The following is a 6,282-nucleotide window of genomic DNA, read 5'->3' as shown; positions in this document are numbered from 1 at the left end:
ATTAAACAAGCCTAAGTCTTATTCATTATAACTTATAAACCTTTTATAATGTAGTCACGCTATGGACAAGAGTTGGATGACAAAGTTTAGGGGTTCGGTTAAGTATATGAACAGAGCCAAATCATTTGTAGAATTTGCAGTTAACAAGTCTACAAATAAGGAGTGCATAATCTGCCCATGTAAGAAGTGTAAATTCAACAAGAGTCTTAGTCCATAGTTGGTTTGCACACATTTAACTGGTGGAATAGGTATTATGACTGGTTACACCGAATGGGTGTTCCATGAAGAAAGGATATGTGATCTTGTTACTCAAAGAGAACCAACAGTTAAAGGATCTTCTTCAACCCCCGTACCTGACGAGTCAAGAACTATGAATGCCATGCTTCATGATGTTTTCGGCATGCACCCGTCAATAATAGACGAATTTACTGGTCACATGGAAGTGCAACCTAATGTTGTAGAGTCAGTGCAAGACGCAATTGATGATGAGAGTGTGAGAAAATACTACAACTTGCGTATGGAATCAGAAAAGCCACTACATGATAAAACCAAACATAGCAAGCTAGGTGCTATTGTACATCTATACAATTTGAAGTGTATGGGTGGAATTAGTAACACTATATTCACATCGTTGCTTGAGTTCATCAATCAGTTGCTCCCGACGGATGGTGAAGCTTTGCCAAAAAATACATATGAGGCCAAAAAAATTTTGAGGGACTTGGGGCTTGGATATGAAAAGATTCTAGCTTGTCGAAATAATTGTATGTTATTTTGGAAGGACACTGAGCATTTAGATTTGTGTACAAAATGCGGATTATCAAAGTGGAAGGACGATATCAGAGATGGACAGTCTCGACCATCTAAAGACGGCCCATTAAGGTGTTGCGATGGTTTCCATTGATACCATGCTTGCAAAGGTTGTTTATGTCGCAGCACACCGCTGTCCATATAAGATGGCACGCTGATGGGCGCACAAAAGACAGAGTGTTGAGGCATCCAGCGGACGGTGAAGCATGGAAGTCATTCGATGAGAAATACCCAGAATTTGCATCGGATCCACGCAATGTAAGGCTTGGACTAACATCAGATGGATTTAATCCATTCGGTAACATGAGCTCAACCCACAGCACTTGGCCTGTCATGGTAATTCCGAACAACTTGCCTCCTTGGTTATGCATGAAACAACCGTCATTTTATCCTTGATTATTCCAGGCCCAAGTTCACCTGGAATGGCAATAGATGTATACTTACAACCCCTAATATCAGAACTACAGGAATTATGGAATGCAGGAGTAAGCACATTTGATGTATCAATGAAGAAGTCCTTTGTGTTGCGATCGGCATTGATGTGGACAATAAATGACTTCTCGGCCTATGCAGATTTGTCAGGATATAGTACAAAGGGAAAAAAAGCGTGTCCAATTTGTATGGGTTCAACACGGTCTAAATGGTTAATACACGGGAAGAAATGTTGTTATATGGGGCATAGACGATATTTGCCTATGGATCATAGGTGGAGAATGAACAAAAGAGCTTTTGACGGTACACAAGAATTGGATGGTCCGCCTGTTGTGCCAAATGGCGACGACATCCTGAGACAATTAGGCGTATTATTTGAATGTGAGGATCATGACCCACATAGAGAGAAAAGACAAAAGACTGTGCAAGATATAGATGGTACACATGTTGATGTTGGGTGGAAGAAGAAAAATATTTTCTTCACTTTGCCCTATTGGAAAGATAATTTGTTACGACACAATCTTGATGTGATGCACATAGAAAAAAATGTCATGAACAATATACTTGGCACATTGCTTGACATTACGGGGAAGACAAAGGACAACCATGAAGTCCGTAAGGATTTGCTAAAAATGGGGTTGAGAGAAAAACTTCATCCATTCACCAACAACAATGGGAAAATATATCTGCCCGCAACTTGCCACACAATGTCTAATATGGAAAAAACTAATTTCTTGAAAGTGATTAGAGATCTACGAGTGCTGGATGGATATACATCAAATGTCTCCCGATGTGTCAAACTTAAGGAACGTACAATAGTGGGGTTTGAAGAGTCATGATAGCCACATACTCATGCAACAAATTATGCCTATTGCGTTGCGCGGATCCTTGACAGACAAAGTTGTCAGGCCTCTGATAGAGTTGTCGCTATTCTTTCGTGGCATATGTTCGAAAACATTGTCAGAATCAGACCTAAACCGGCTCGAGAGTGATATTATCATCATAATTTTGTGTAAGCTGGAACAAATATTTCCACCCAAAATTTTTACCAGCATGGTTCATGTTGTTGTGCATTTAGTTCGAGAATGCCGACTTGGTGGACCGGTAGCGCTTCGGTGGATGTATCCGGCTGAGAGGTATTCAAATATATAATATTATCTATTTTTCTATATATGTATAATGAATTACTTCCATGAGCAAGGTGGTTAAATGTATGTAGGAGTCTTGGAGGTTTAAAAAATGACGTGCGCAACAAATCTGCACCTGAAGGGTCTATTGCGGAAGGTTACGTAGCGAGAGAACTGGTGTCATTTGTTTCAATGTATTTAAATAATGCACCAACAATACACAATAGGCCTCAAAGAAACCCTGATGAGGCTAACAGGGCGGTAACACGAGTTAATCTTGACAACCGCACTTTGACACAGGTTTATCGATATATTCTATTTAACTCGGACGAGTTCCATCAATTGCTGATGTGAGTTGTATTCTTAGCACATGTTACTTCATTTATAACGTTATTGGTGAATCATAAAACATTTAGTTCTAATATATATATATGGGCATGTAGGAGACACTTGGATACGCTTCGGCAAGGAAGCAATAGGAGGCGAATGACAGACATTGAATTAGACACACAACATAAGGAGCAATTTTGTGATTGGTATCATGACTACGTAAGATGCAAGACTTGTATTCCAAATAATAACTTAACATAAATGTTTCAATAACATATTAAATATTTTTATTATTAATACTAAATCGCAGGTTAATCGAATGGATGCAACATGTCACACTGAACTGGGGATGAAGCTTGTATGCCATTCTAAAGGGCCTATTCAAAATGCTCTAAAATATAACCGCTACGTAGTTAACGGTTCATTGTTTCGCACTTTGGCCTATGATGAAGGTAAAAAGACTCAAAACAGTGGTGTGTGCGTGCCAACCATTGATGGCTATACATATTATGGGAAGTTGACTGGAATAATCGAGCGACACCACTAGATATGTGTTGTTCAAGTGTGATTGGGTAGACATAAGAAGGGGTAGGGACTACAAGGAGGACCAATATGGGTTCACGCTTGTGAATTTTAAAAACCTGATACATACGGGAGAGCAAATTACTAATGAGCCATATGTGTTATCTTCGCAAGTGTCACAAGTATTTTACGTCGCTGATGAAAGGCACCCAGATTGGTCTTGCGTTATAAGGACTAAACCTCGAAACGTGTACGACATTGGTGAGGGCGAAGGCAATGATGATTCATATGCCAACTACCATGAGAGTGAGTCGCTAAACCTGAACATTACTCATGATCTGAACATTGCCGTTGAATGTTGCCGAAACGACCTACCTCCAACCAACGTACCCATACCCTCCAAACGACCTACCTTCAAACGACATGGGTATGCGTTTTTTTTTTTTTAATTATTATAATTGTTTATAATTACAATATATATATTTTTAATATATTTGAATGTGATATCACCTTCCTTATTTATCTTGTAGGTGAAAAACATGTCAAGAAAAAGAGCATGGTCGAAGTTACCAGTACGAGATCAGATTTTGGCAATAATACCGCCATCATAACAATCGGCTTTATACGCCGACGATGATACACAGGGCCTGTAGGCCGGACTATACCGACCTATACCACCTCAGGATCAGGTTCATGATGATGGTGAATGGGCTAGTAATCATCATGTACATACTAACATGGAAAGGTTAATCGATCCACAATTCAATCTGTTCGATGGTGATGATGAGAATAGGCCTCACTCCACACATGGGTGGGATCATGAGTGCAATGCCACACAGGAGCCGGATGGGAAAGATCATGATACAGATGACATACAAGAGCCGGATGATCCTCTGTTAGCCCATAATGAGGTCCGAACAGTAGGTATGTATATGTTTCGTATTTATTTATGTTATAAAATCTTCTAATGATGTCGTTTATATGTTATATACGTTATATATAACCTTAAACATGATTCATGTGTTACACAAATACAGATGAAGAAGGAAAATTTCATGTGCGGATTCTAATTGGTCCGCTTAATATGTGGAGTATCCCAAAGGGGGAGAGGATTGTCGTTGAGTTCAATATTGTGGGCATAGGTGCACCTACTTGGAAGCAGGTTCCAAATGACAGAAAGGAAGAAATCTGGAACATGTGGATGGTATGTCTTTGATGTAATTTATTGTTGTTTTGTGTTGTTTTTGATTTATTTTCTGCATGTTTCTACCTGTTGGGTCCCTGCTTGTTGGAGATGAAATTCTATGTACCGCCTCATCTACAAATGGATGATATTAAACGGTGCGCATTCATGGAATTTGAAAAAAAGTTGAGAAATTACAAGCATGTGGTGAAGAAATCTCTTAAACTCAAAGACAACGATACGAAGGAAAGTGTTCTACAGTCGACACAACTTTTTGGACAAGTCAACCCAGCGGAATTGGAAAGCGCCGTCAGCATATGGATGACTCAAAAGAATAAGCTATGTCATGTTTGAGTCACTTACCATATTGATGCAATTGTATGAAGACTAACATAATCATAATGTAATTTATGTAGGATATGGCTAAAAAGAACAAGGAAATACGAGACAAGTACAATATGCCACACTCAACTGGCTCGAGGAGCTTTGCCTATATTGCACATGAGATTGTATGTTATTTTCAACATAGATAATTGTATTAGTATATATATCAACAACACTAATAAATTTTATGTATTTTTTTTAATTTTTTTAAGAGGAAAAAAGGGAAAACACCTACGAGGGCGGTCGTTTACGATGTAACCCACACGAGAAAGGATGGCAGTTTCCTCAATGCAGATATTGAGGACATAGTTGTATGTGATTAACTTGTTTATTTAATTTGTGTATACATGTGTTTATTTTTTCAAAAACACTGTAATATTGTAAGTCTTTATGAGTCGATTAGTTGGTGTGTAACACTTTTCCATATTCTATATAAATATAGGAGAAGATGAGGGCTCTGAGTTCACAGGACATTGCAGTAAGCTCAAGCTTGACACAGGGATCAATAAATTGGGCAACTGACGACGCTTATGCCAAGGTCATGGAGAATGCAGAATACACTGGTCGTTTACGAGGAATGGGACCTGGGCATCTACCAGTCAAAGGCAGCACACATGCAAATAAATCATCGGTCGCAGCTGCACAAGTCCTTGCACTACTTGAGCGTATAAATGAACAAAATCAACAGATTTTCAAACAAAACGAACAGATTGTCGTGTTAACATCTGCCTATGTCGACGTCCAGAAATTTATGGAAAATTATTTTGCAAGCCAAAGAACGAGCAACATAAACATGTGTACTCCGCAGGACACCGAGTGTCCCGGTGTTGTGAGAGCAAGATCATCAGTTGGTAATCGACCGGGTAATTAATTAACCTTAATTACATTATATTAGTTATATTTACATTTTCATGATTAAAAATGTTACTTAAGAACATATATATGATTACATAATATACATTTGCATCTATTTATATATAGGTGAGAATGAATTAACAAATGAAGATGAGCATGTAGCTGATGCAGAAGGCGACCATTGTGGATCATCACAAAGTATGTGTAGATCTTCATATCTTAGTCACTTGTAATATAATCTAATTATATATAGGTTTGCACTTTCAAAATAGTTAGATATAGGTTTGTAATTTAATATTTTTTTTTTTGGTTTTGTCATTTGCAGGTAATCGTTAAGTGATGTACGTATACTTGACTTGTTAGGTTAGGTACGTATTTGACGCTAAATGCTAAGCGAATTCGTTGCTATATTTTATTTCATATGCAATATACAATTTTTGTGAACTCTTTTAAGAGGTGGTACACTTTGTGTTTATGATATCGTTTTGGATATTTTATTTCATATGTATGGTACAATTTTTGTTAACTCTTTAAGATGTGGTACACTTTGTGTTTATGATATCATTATTTTGGATTTAGATGTCTTATGAGATTGTATATATGGATTAGATATATATTGTGAGATATATATGTATAAGATTG

The 6,282-nt window shown here is 37.7% G+C and overlaps 1 pseudogene; it reads left to right on the top strand.

The window, feature by feature from the left end:
• Nucleotides 1–253: 253 nt before the first annotated feature.
• LOC148585785 (uncharacterized) lies at nucleotides 254–3,829 on the top strand (annotated as a pseudogene).
• Nucleotides 3,830–6,282: the final 2,453 nt, after the last annotated feature.

This window comes from Corylus avellana, chromosome 5 (assembly GCF_965113065.1).
Source record: "Corylus avellana chromosome 5, dhCorAvel1.hap1.2, whole genome shotgun sequence".
In the NCBI taxonomy this organism is placed as follows: Eukaryota; Viridiplantae; Streptophyta; class Magnoliopsida; order Fagales; family Betulaceae; genus Corylus; species Corylus avellana.
This window is presented reverse-complemented; position numbering and strand designations above follow the sequence as displayed.